The following is a 13,350-nucleotide window of genomic DNA, read 5'->3' on the forward strand; positions in this document are numbered from 1 at the left end:
TGAGCCATCATCATCAGTCCATGACCCAAGGAAGAGATCAAAGGGCTCCATTGTGACTGTGTTAAAGGACAGACTTGAGTGTATTGAGAGCACTTTGAATGATGAACTCCAAGAATCTTCTCTTTGGGTTTCTTCTCCTAGATGGCTTCCTTAGTCTTTGTTGTTCCAGGCAGGATTCATATCTCTCTTCTCTGCTTTTCATCCTTTTTTGGTAGGATTTCATTCTTGGATTAGGGTGAACCTGTACCCTTAAAATGGTGGGAAGTATCATGGTGAACTTCAAGAAGCAGTGGTCTTCTGGTAATTGTGAAGATGCTTGTAATTGGATGCTGCTGGTTGTAGCAAGCACTTGAGGGGTAGCCCCTGTAGTTAGGGTGTTCATCTTGCGTCTCACTCTGGTGTCAGACACTTGGGCATTCTTTGTATCTTGCCACCCTTCTTACAGTACTGAGGTTGTTAGTCATTGAGTCTGGCCGCCTTCTCTCTTCATCCACAAGTATAATGAGTGTGACAGTTACTGAACCTTCTTCCTTCTGGCAACAGTTTCTGCAGAATCCTGGGCTCTAGCAGTCTCTGACATGCTTTTTTTCTGAGAAAGGTTTAAATAGATCCTGCAACACCTTGAGCAGGAAGGCATTTGTTGGTATGTGGTGGTGGGTTACATGAAAAAACCAAAGTAGGTGTTTTTGTGAGTGTTGCAGCTTGATGGACAGGGATCTTGGCTGTTGAGAACCAATGAAGAGCACAAAGTGAACTTAAACATAGCACCTTAAATCTCTGCTCCAGGGAAAGCTTTCAGCAATGTAACAACTCTGCTTTGTTAGGGGAAGGTATCCCCCAGGGAAATGTTACAGTTCTGTTCTGCTCTGCTCCTGTGTGGATAATGATCTCCCTCTGCTCTGCTCCCTTCTGACAAAAAAAAAAAAAAACAGTCTCACTCAACCCTCATTCAATAGATTTATTTTAGGGGAAGAGTCAAGGAGGGTGATTCCCTCTGCAGGAAGAAATAAGGCACCTACCAATTGAACAGGTACAGTGCTTATGTAGGGCTTCTTAGTGGGGGAGTCTTTCCAGGGTGAATCATTGCAGGGTAAGAATTGCTCAGATTTCAATCCCTGAGTTTGGACAAACCCAGAGATTGGTTTGATTATGTTCTGTAGGTTTTCACGCTCAGGGATTGGTTAGTTTTTGTGGTGATTGGGTCAGGGGCAGAATGTGTGTCATCGACTCTGGTTTCAGGGCAAAAGTGTGTATCTTTCACAGGCCCTTTTTTACAGTTTTCACTCTGGTTTCAGGGCTGGGGTGTGTTTCTTTGACTGGCTCATCTGTCCTACAATATTTCTTCATATTTGAAAAATAAAACAACCCATTTCCCATCTCAATGTATAACACAGACAGGAATATATTTTGTTTAAATATGAATAAACCTTTTTTGTTTCCTCAGTTTGGTTTAGATTGTTATCCTCTCCGGTCACTCACTGGTGGATTCATAGACTGTCTCATGGCATGGGTGTAGTGTGCATTTATATACCTTTCTTATTCTAACTGCCTCAACAAGCACTACTATGATAGTGTCTGTCTGTCAGTCCTGATTGAAAATGACCCTGGAGCCTGTTTAGCCCTCCTCCTGCATTCACATGAGCTGTCAGCACTTTCCCTTGGGACCTCCTTTACACTGAGCTAGTGCTGTAGCTTGCAGCTACATGCCCAGCTCAGTAGAACTGTTCCTCCATGCAGATTGTTTCATGTTTTGTAGTGCATGTCAAAGCTCTGTAAAAAGACTGTCCTTTTTTATAGGCCAGTAGTCTGCCTTTGTCTTTCAACCTTGCAGTTTCCTTCATGACTGTTCACTTCTCAGATAATGTGACACATTCCAAGTGGTAATGACTGTAATTTGGAAGGTTCATCCAGGCTCCTGGTCATAGAACATTCTGAAAAATGTGTGTTCTTATAGCGGCATAGACTGAAGTGAATCTGGGACTGTGTTATTGAGAAGTCTGAGAGTTGATTAAAAATGAGAGATACATAGATAAGGTACATAGACAGATAGATAGATAGATAGATAGATAGATAGATAGATAGAACTGACTTCTGTGTTTAATTTTCATTTCTGTACTTTTTATTTTTAAACATTTGCATATTATTTTTCATTCAGTGTAATAATTAACTTACTAATTCTAAAAATCTATAGTGGTTTTAGTTTTTGAACCTTCTATTCCTCCTAATTCTTTTCCATGTCCCCACTAATCAGTTCCTACTATATTTCTGTTGCTCTTTAGAAAAGAAAATGCTTTCAAGAGGTAACAAATCAATATGGAAAAATAAAACTTTGGGACAGCATCTCTAGGAAAATAAATGTAAGTTAAATAACTTGAAAATGGTATCCTGCATGGGGGAAAAATGGCACTCCCTGAAGACATATGCCTGCTAAATGCTAAGGGGCAAGAGAGGGCTCAAGCCTCAGGAGATGTTGGCCAAGAAGGTCCTTAGGACTTCCAAGAATAGGAAAAATTATTTTATTCCTATTAAAGTCATGAGCCCAAAGTAGAATAGCACCAAACTTACTGAGTAGCCGGCTATGAAGGAGTCATCTTGCCGCAAGCTGGAACCCCCTCCTGAGTCTGGCTTTCATAGAACAAGCCAGGCTCTTCCATCACTTTGGGGGAGAATTCTCAGAAATTTCCCTATTAGGTTGTTGGCTGTCTCTCTCATATAATAAAATGTCAAGACAGTTGAGTGTACTGCTACAGAGAAGGCACAGATTTTAGGTACATTCACAACAACTCTCCAATGATATCTGTACACATGCACAGAAGGGAAATCTTATCATGTACTGCAATTCACCACAAAATTTCTTCAGACTGAGGAGTTCTAGGTCCCAGAGGAAAGACTATTTCTATTGTTTTTTTTTTTTACTAGAATGATTGGGTGTTTACATTTCCCTTCTAAACCTTTGTGGTTTTGCAGGAGATTAATGTAGTTTCAGGTTCAGCTGTAACTGTTACAGTTTGACTCTTTGCTGGCCTTCCTTTGGAATTGTTTCTGTTGCTGTTGGAGAGAGCTGTCATTGTTTAGGCTGCTGAGACTCAGTGGCTGCTGTTGTGGTGAGATGGCCAGCTGGTACTCAGAAATGGATCATGCACAAAGCAGTCCATCCAAAGCTCAGGGATTGTCCTGCAAGTACGAGCCCAATGGAATTGAGAGCTAGAGCACTAGGGTAGAATAGTGTAGCATGGCTTTCTATTCCAAAATCAAGTGAACATCCCATTGTGATGCCTTAGAAGTGATTACTTTAGATGGATGGAGACCTTAGAAAGTAATTGAAGAGATGGACACAGTGATAGCCAGTTCTGTGGCTGTGAATCTTAACTGTACTTAGTAGAAGGAGCCATGGAGGTTCATGAAAACTTGACTTGTCATTCTAGACATTACTTGAATTTGAACACCAGGTCCATTGGAAAATGGTATTTCTTGATTCTAGAGAATAGAAATGGAGAGTTAACTGAAAGTAGGGGGCTTCCAAGTATTGCTTCCACAGGAAACACCAATAAGTTGGTGGGTATAGTGTGAAGTATTCTACTCTCTCTCTATTTCAGTATGGAGTCACTTTAAACACCAACCCACGGTTTGTCACATATCCCATCTATACTATTCCAAGGAAATGAACATGCTACTGCATTTCGCATCAGTATAGATTGCAGTATTTTTCAGGAATATTTATGTTATCTGATCTTCCTGTCCAATAACTGAGCAATGGATAAGGAATATGTGATGTCTACACACAACAGAACCATTTCAGCTAAAGTGATGAGTGTTGTCAATGTTATTACAAGATAGTTCTTTTAACTCGCGATAATCATATTATACCATATGTATCCAGTCCAAGACAAATATCTCCTGATGCTATCTCACTATATGTATGCTCGATTACACATACCTACCTGGTTCCATTCCTGACATTGAAGGTAATGCTGTTGAGCATATGAACCATGCCTAAGAATTTTGATGAGAGTTAAGGAATGGGTGAACCTTGGTCATAAAGTTACTGGGCTCAGTATACAATATATAGTTTAAAAGAACAGGTTCAATGAATACTACAATGAGAAATAATGACATTGAGGATTCAGTACAAGTACAACATTGTGTGAATTGCTTTAGTGCCAAAAATGCTTCCTGAGTTTCTTTAATAAGGATTATTTTACAAGACCCTTAGATTGAATACATAAAGCTTAAAATAATGTCAAGGTCAAAAGATATTCATCCAAATGTGTTTCTACTGCTCCTAAGGTGTAAAGTGAAGCATAGTAATCTCATGGCAGTGTGCAAATCTGTAATTAAAACCACACACAGAGAGTGATAAAACCAGAGGCCTTCCTAATCCATTGCTTTCCATCATTCTGTTGTACCCAAATTTGTCCCTGTGAGGATCATTGCATACAGGTAGTAGGATCATTCCATGCTAGGTTTGTTAACATTTTCTAGATGGGTGAGTCTGGACATAGCCCTTTTTAGAATGTACACCTTTGGGCCTACACATTAGTTGCGGGGTAGATATTGTGAAGAAAGTTATACCATGAAACTCTATTTACAGGCTGAATACAATTCCTCTATAAAAATCAGATGCCCGAATTCATAGAAGTAGAAAAGCAATCATAACTTTAACATAAAATCACTAAATATCCAAAATAGTATTAGCACATCTCATAGGAGGTTAGTGATTCACAGGTATAGTTTACAACTGAAACAAGGTAGATTGCCAGAAAAAAAATGAATCTGAGTTAAGTTCCATTTGGAAATACATGTGGTTTAGTCTTTTTGGCTTTAGGTATGTACCATAAATTCACCATGGAGTACACATGGACTCTTCATCAAGTCATGCACTAAAACGTGGTCATCCACCTGTACAAAAATAACCTGGATTCCACATGGCTTCTTGCTGCATTTCTTTAGTCTCAGCACTCTTTAGGCAGGGGCTGAGGAAGAGGCAGGTGTGGTGGCAGAAGGGGAGGGTGTGGTTGACATGGAGACAGAGGCAGAGGGGAAGGCAGGCAGCTCTTTCTGAGTTCAATGTTTGCCTGTTCGATTTAGCCAGGTCCAGGATAGGCTGGGCTATGGAGAGGGTCCTTTTCTCAAGAAAGTAAATATGAGTTAGTAAATAAATGAATTCTGTTTACTACAATTAACCCTGGACAAAGATAATTACTGCCCAATGTCCCAGAGCCCAAAGTGTAACAAACTCTGATACTGTTAGAGCACAGAGTGGCACAAAGAGTTGAAGGTTCAGAAGATGCCAGGTTTCCTCTCACCCTTCTTCCACAGTGAGTGACAGACCTTCACAGACTCCAGCATGTGCTCGCTGAGGTGGATTTAAAGCTTGTTAAATCTATCATGGCTGAGCTCCAGTAATTCCTGCTTCCTTGTGGTGTTAAGGACAGTGACTTGATGGCTTCAGCTCCTTCAGCTTTCTTGGAGTTATTTCTCCAGTTCTCTTGGTCTTGTATTCTATGATTCCTAGGTCTGCTGGACCTGCAGAGTGTGACTTTCTGAGCTTAGCCCTCCATTTCCTGGGCCATGTTATCAATATCGCCTTCTCTGGCCACAGCACTGACCCCAGCCTCTCCCTCTATCATGTCCTGATAAAGGATTCTGAACAGAGAAGCTATGTGAAGAAGATTAGAGATTTTTTCTTCCATCTTCCTCAACTGGTTTAAGGATGTGCTGAACACACCTTAACTTTACTGGGTCTGATCACTGATGATGACCATGGAGTCTTTGTATAGAGTGACTGTGGGTACCTGGAATTGGTTTAGTTCAGAGAGGGAGTTGAGCAGTTGGGGAGGTGAACTTCTGCCACTAGTGTAGTCATGTCTGCAAAGTCCACGCTGGAGGCCAAAACACTGTGCATGTCCCAGGCTCATCCTGACCAAGACTGCTGCTTTCCCTGGTGGCATTGTCAGAAGCAAGCTCCTGCCCTAAGCTCCCTGGGTTAGTGAAGTACAAGGGATGTTTCATGTTGGGGTGTGCCAAAGGGAGGAGATGGGTCTTGGTTTTCTTTCGTGGACTCATAGGTATCCAGAGGCATTGACGGATTTGCTGTCATCTCATGCAGGTTGTCATTCTCTGTTTGTTCCAGGCATAGAGCTTATGGCAATGCCAGGATTTTTGAAGGTTGTGGATTGGGGCATTCAATGACTTGTCTCCAAGAATAGTTGATGTCCTTATCTGGGATAGAGCTCCTTCTGAAATTTAAGGAAGAAGTTGAGGAAGAATCAAGGACATGCACAGTGGACCTCCTCGATGCCATCCAAGGCCAACTAGAAAAGAAATGACAGATATACTGAGAGAGTTCTCAGAAGGGAATGTTAAACAGTGCTGGCAGGGATGCGAAGTTTTTCTCCCTTGTTGGATGTCAGTGTGGAGGATCCTCCAAAAGCCAAAACCTGGCCCAGCACATGGTTCTCATATGCCTTTCCAAAGAACTCAATCTATTAGAAATGTACTTTCCCATCAATGTTGACTGTAGCACTGTTTGTAGAACAAGCATAGTGTCCAACAGCATAGCCATGGGTGAAGAAAAGGGGATGTCTGAAGAAAGTAAAGTATTTTCAGCCATAGGGAAAATGAAGTTATGTTGTTTGCAGTATGTAGATTCAACTCAGGCTCCATGAGATGGCTAAGTGAATAAGAACACTGGAGTGATTGCAGAATCCCCAGGCCTGCTTCAGAGCACCTCCTGGTGGCTTTCTAACTCTCTTCATTCCAGACCTTAGAGATGATGCCCTTTTCCGGCCTCTGTGGGCACTCCACATATGTGTTCCACATGAATTCAGGTGGATGACACACACACACACACACATGCAAAATAAATTAAAGTATTAAATGGTTGAGTTCAAAGATGGAAACAACTAGAGATAAACATAGTTATGAAATGAAACTCTTCTCAGGAAGATGGTCAACCTTGTATATTTTCTCTTTAAAGTGCGTGCTTGATAGTGGTTCATGGAATCCTGTATTTCATTTCATGAAATTTCAGAAGGAGCGCTATCCCAGACCATTAATGATTAAAGGACTGGGGTGAGTGGTTTAAAATGGGAGAAAGTGTGATAAGAGCAGGGATGTGTTTACTGTAACAGTTCACAGTAACTCCTACAGGAAAAATACCAAGTTCAAAGACTTTTATTTTATTTGAAAATAAAAGTCAAAGGGAATAATTATTTTTACCTTAAATAAACAATACCAGTGATTTATAGTATATTTTATTTATATTACACATATTTTAGTTTGGCAACATGAACAGTAGCATAGGTATAAAGAAACCATCAAAGACTCCTATATATTCTTACTCATGGTTGATATAACTGACTTTTTTTCTTCAGTCACTTTTAGTGTCTTTTACAAGTATAGAAACTCTGTCTGACATTTATATATATAAATCCTTGCATCTACCAATTAATCTCCTTAACTCCATATGTACCTACGTATATACACATATACCCAGATCTTTAAATCCAATGTGTACATGTATATGTGTGTCTATATCTCCCTTTATCTATGTTGAACAGTAATGAGTTCCAAAGTCTAGGCCAGACCTTACATGACATAGCCAAAAAAAATCTAGAAATTTCCATATCTTTCTCCCTCTGAAGGAAGAGCTGCAGTTTTCCCAGAGAGGTGTTCTTGGCGGCATTCTCTCTCTCCTGTTGAGCCCGCCTCTTCATGGCCTCCCTCTCTGGCCTCTGCTCTTCTGTGATGGGCTGTGAGATGACTGGCCCTGGAATGTCAACTTTCCTCCATGGAATTGGTTGGCGGCTGAAGTCTTGCAGTAGATGTTGGATTTGAGGTTTGGGAGGTGATGGGGCGTTGTTCTAGTCTGCAGAGGGAAGCTCCCTCTGTAGTGAAGGGTGAGATGATGCCCTGTAGGATACTGGCCTACAGACAGCTGGCTGAGGCCCAGGGCAAGACTGGATGGGGTTGGTTATGTTAGCTTGTGTGGCACTGGTCACAGTAGGCAGAACAGGAATCAATACACAAACCTGCAGAGTACCCTGATTAAGAGAAGGACCTAAGCAAAGGCACCTGATGGGCTAGTAACACAGAGGCCAGCCACGAACACTGAAAACTTTTACTCTGACTGGATGGGAAGCTGCTAAAGAAGAGGCAAATGACAGTTGGTAGTCTGATGTCTGATAACAACCTTCATTTTGGGAATTTCATCTAATGTGTATGTGGCAAAAAACAGTATGTGGAAGGGGGAGGAAAAGCTTCCATACCATCTTGAGGGAGCTGGAGGTAAGTTAGATTAAAAAACATGGTATTAAATGACTTGAGGTGGACGATTAGGAAAGAGGTGATGTGTGTGTTTCTAGGTTTCTAGGCTGAACAAATTGTATACAGTGATGTGTCATTTTTGCAGATGGGGAATTCAAGTCACAGAGAGCTGACCTAAATGGAGACCAAGGGTTCTGTGTTAGATAGGTAGTTTGAGGTACCTCCTGGATGTCCAGGTGGCTGTTGGGTGCAATGAGGTGAATGAGTCTGGCAATCACAGGAAATGTCTGCACTGATGATGGCACACGGGAAACCATGATGAGAGAGAATCTGCCCCCAAGAGTCCCAGCTAGGTTCCAACAGTGTGAGCCGATGACATGCAGAGAGCACTTAGTGTGTTTAACAATGTCTCAAGATGGGTCAGGTCACAACCATCTTAGATCTTCACTGTTTGTAACTTAGAGATAACTCAGGGATACCAAGTGACAGATGACAGGCAGAATACTGCCACTGAATAACATTGCCCAGATGAACATATGCTCTCATAGAAATTACCTGAGATAATAGCACCATGAAGATTTGCCTTTATGTGCTTGGCCTGAATCATCTGTGGCTGCCTAGGTGGTGAAGAGAGCCCACAAAGACGCATTGGTAACAAAGCAAGCAGGATCACAAACACCCACAGCCAGATGGTTTCTCAGGCTGCATCTCTAGTGCTCTGAAGACTTGGGGTCTAATCCCATGGCAGGCTTCAGAAATAAACTCACATGTCTGGCTTGAGCCTGTTGCACAGGTCGCCGATGTACTGCTTCCAGAGTTCATGCAGAGGGAGGAAGAGACTGTATCTGTCATAAAGTCAGGAACAGGTACAAAGTCAGAAACATGAGCTTGGGATTTCCAGTGTTCAGGAAGACAGCTGGGCTCAGGGCTGAAAATGAGCATGAGGAGCACTTGAGACTGCCTGTAAGCCCTAGGATCCCCAATGACAATGTGGCCAAGGCCGAGTGTATTTCCCTCCTTGAACCTCAGTTTCTTCCCTGGCAGAACCTTCTCAAGGCTAAATTTCTGCTTTTGAGAAGGGAAGAGGGGGCCCTTTGCTTTGATTTCTTCATGCTGGCCAGTTGTAGATGTGATGGTGGAGCCCCTGGCTCAGACCAGGAATAGGATCTGAAGGTGGAGATAATAACATCAGCAGTAAAAATTCAGGTGCTGTTCACTCAATCTCCTTTTCCTAAGAGAAACTGTGGTATATTGGATGTGTGTTCATTGGGGCTCAAAGAAAGAAGGCACAGAGCACTGTAAGAATGATTTTAGACTTTATCACATTCAGAGGGGGTCCATCTCTCTGAACTGAAACACTGTAGATAAGCAAAGGACCCTTTTATTGTTATGTAATTCACAACTTTAGCAAGTCAATTCCATATACCTCTTATCTAAGCCCCTCAGTGGGACTATGCCAAATGCAAATTCTCAGGAAAGGAATATTACAGTTTTCTGGGTTGTCCCTGAACCAAGTTTTCATAGGCTTTGAACTCCTAGCAAACTCTCAGATAAGACTTCAAACAGGAGATAATGGAGACAGAAGGTAGCAATCACAAAAGGCAGATCAAAGCTAGGTGCTAACACTCAGGAATCAAACCAGCTGCAGTTCTGCAGAATTTCTCCCAACATATCCCCCTTTTTACATGCAACAATTAATTATTTTGGAGGTTATGTAGCTCCACAGCAAATACAGCCTTTTCTCTATCTTTCTGTTTTACAATCTATGTAAGTAAATCAAAACACATCTTAAAGCCAATAAGGTTACTGTTGCTAGCAAAAGAACAACCCTTGCTCAAACAAGAAATCTATTAAAGTGATGTGCAGGGTTGAATGAGGCTATAGTATCTGCAAGGCTTTCCATAACATCCATTCTTGTCATATCAGGTAACATTTAACAATTCTTAATTTCTTGCTGTAAATCATAAATCATTTGAGAAGAGTTAGGGTGACCCATCAAATGCATTTTTATCTTTTCCCAACCATACTTGCTTTCATTAAACTTTAAAGGAGTAATACATAACATTCCAATCACATTTTAAATTTATTTGCTCCTTTGATAGTTCTAACTGATCTCTCAACAATATACCAGCTTGTCTCAAATCAGCTAATTCATTAACTATCTCATTATCTATTTTATTTTGTTCAGTCCAAACTTCTGTAGAATACTTATGCCAGTTTCTAACAAACTCAGTAGTTGGAATTTCTTTTATGAAGCACCACTCTGGCTGTTGCATCAGTAGCAGTCAATGCAATAATTCCCATGATACCTGCAATAATCAATCCAACCATTTGATGTATTCTTCTTAATATTCTTTCAACTAGCTTCTGTACCAGGTTCATCAAATGTGTGTACCTTGACATGGCATTGACAACTTCACTGGTATCCAGATTGTTGTCCTTGCTCTAAGAATATATAAACTTTGAAAGAGTATGTTTAAAGACATACTAGGCTCACAACCAAAATATAAGAATCAATGAAACAAAAAGTTAGTTCTCTGAGAAAATCAACAAGGTAAACAAATCCTTATCTAAACTAACCCAAAAGCAGAGAGAGAATATCCAAATTAACAAAAGTAGAAGTAAAAGGGGGACATAATAAGAGATGCTGAAAAAATGGAGAGAATCATTAGATTATACTTTGAAAACCTGTACTCCACAAAATTGGAAAATGTAAAAGAAATGGACAAGTTTTTGGACAGGTACCATATATCAAAATTAAAACAAGATCAGATAAACAATTTAAATAGACCTATAACCCCTAAGGAAATAGAAGCAGTCATCTAAAGTCTCCCAAAAAAACAAACAAAAAAAAGCCCAAGGCCAGATGGTTTTAGCACTGAACTCTGCCAGGATTCAAAAAGAACTGATATCAATACACCTAAAACTGTTCCAAATGATAGAAACAGAAGGAATATTTCTAAACACTTTTTACGAGGCTACAGTTACTCTCATACCCAAACCACACAACTAGGAAAGAGAATTACAGACCAATCTCCCTCATGAACATTGATACAAAAATTCCCAATAAAATATTAACAAACCAAATCCAAGAACACATAAAAAAATCATCCATCATGATCAAGTAGGCTTTATGCTCAAGATGCAGTGATGGTTCAACATATGAAAATCTTTCAATGTACTCCACCATATAAACAAACAGAAAGGAAAAAAAAAACACATGATCATCTCATTAGATGCTAAAAAAATCCTTTGACAAAATCCACCACCTCTTCATAATAAAGGTCTTGAAGAGATCAGGGATACAAGGAACATACCTAAACATAATAAAGGCAATATACAGCAAGTCAATAGCCAACATCAAACTAAATGGTGAGAAATTCAAAGCAATTCCACTAAAATCAGGAATAAGACAAGAATGTCCACTCTTCCCATATCTATTCAATATAGCACTTGAAGTTCTAGCTAGAACAATAAGACAGACAACAAAAGGAGATCAAGGGGATTCAAATTGGAAAAGAAGTCAAACTTGCACTATTTGCAGGTGATATAATAGTATACATGTGACTCCAAAAATTCCACAGCTGATAAACAGATTCAGTACCAGTAACGTGGCAGGATATAAGATTAACTCCAAAAAATCAGTAGCCCTCCTATATAAAAATGATAAATGGGCTGAGAAAGGAATCAGAGAAACATCACCCTTTACAATAGCCACAAATAACATAAAATATCTTTGGGTAACTCTAAGCAAACAAATGAAAGACCTGTATGACAAGAACTTTAAGTCTTTGAAGAAAGAAACTGAAGAAGGTATCAGAAAATGGAAAGATTCCCCATGTTATGGTATATGTAGGACCAACATAGTAAAAATGGCAATTTACCAAAAGCAATCTATAGATTCAATGAAATCCCCATCAAAATCGCAATGCAATTCTTCACAGATCTTGAAACAACAATACTCAACATCACATGGAAAAGCAAAAAATCCAGGATACCCAAAACAATCCTATACAATAAAGGAACTCCTAGAGGCATCACCATCCTTGAATTCAAGCTCTACTATATAGTTATAATAATAAAAACAGCTTGATATTGGCATAAAAACAGACACGATCAATGGAATCAAATTGAAGACCCTGACATCAATCCACACACCTGTGAATACCTCAATTTTGTCAAAGAAGCCAAATTTATACAGTGCCAAAAAAAAAGTGTCTTCAACAAATGCTTCTGGCCTAACTGGATATCTACATATAGAAGAATGCAAATAGATCCATAACTATTACCATGCACAAAACTCAAATCCAAGTGAATTAATAAATCCAATTACACTGAACCTGATAGAAGAGAAAGTAGGAAATGCTCTTGAATGCATTGGCACAGGGACCACTTCCTTAATATAACACCAGTAGCATAGACACTGAGCACAAATATAAATAAATGGAACCTCCTCAAACTGAGAAGCTTCTTTAATGTAAAGGACACTGTCAAGATAAAAGGCAGCATACAGAATAGGAAAAGATCTTTACCAACCCCACATCTGACAGAGGGCTGATTTCCAAAACATATAAAGAATTCAAGAAACTAGATAGCAAAATATCAATCCAATAAAAAAAATGGGCTACAGAGCTAACAGGGAATTCTCAAGAGAAGAATCTCAAATGGCCGAAAGACATTTAAGGAAATGTTCAACATCCTTCGCCATCAGGGAAATGCAAACTAAAACAACTCTGAGATACCATCTTATACCTGCCACAATGGTTAAGATAAAAAAAAACGATGACAGCTTGTGTTGGAGAGGATGTGGAGAAAGGGGAACACTCCTCCAATGCTGGTGGGAATGCAATCTTGTACAGCCACTCTGGAAATCAGTATGGCAGTATCTCAGGAAATTGGGAATCAACCTACTTCAAGATCCAGTAATACCACTTCAGGGCATATACCCAAAAGATGTTCAACCATACCACAAGGACATTTGTTCCACTATGGTCATAGCAGCATTATTTATAATATCTAGAACCCGGAAACAACCTAGATGCCTTTCAACTGAAGAACGGATAAAGAAAACATGGTACATTT

The 13,350-nt window shown here is 39.9% G+C and overlaps 1 long non-coding RNA gene across 2 annotated transcripts in view; it reads right to left on the reverse strand.

The window, feature by feature from the left end:
* LOC143274327 (uncharacterized) overlaps positions 1–13,350 on the reverse strand; it is a 48,278-nt gene that overhangs the window by 20,747 nt on the left and 14,181 nt on the right. The window contains exon 3 of one of the 2 annotated variants that reach the window (XR_013052928.1): positions 7,242–9,435. The exons of the other annotated variant lie outside the window; for it this stretch is intronic. This is a non-coding gene — a long non-coding RNA (uncharacterized LOC143274327). Of the gene's footprint in view, positions 1–7,241; positions 9,436–13,350 lie in introns of those variants that run through there. 2 annotated transcript variants of the gene reach the window in all.

Source organism: Peromyscus maniculatus, chromosome 1 (genome assembly GCF_049852395.1).
Source record: "Peromyscus maniculatus bairdii isolate BWxNUB_F1_BW_parent chromosome 1, HU_Pman_BW_mat_3.1, whole genome shotgun sequence".
Taxonomy (NCBI): Eukaryota; Metazoa; Chordata; class Mammalia; order Rodentia; family Cricetidae; genus Peromyscus; species Peromyscus maniculatus.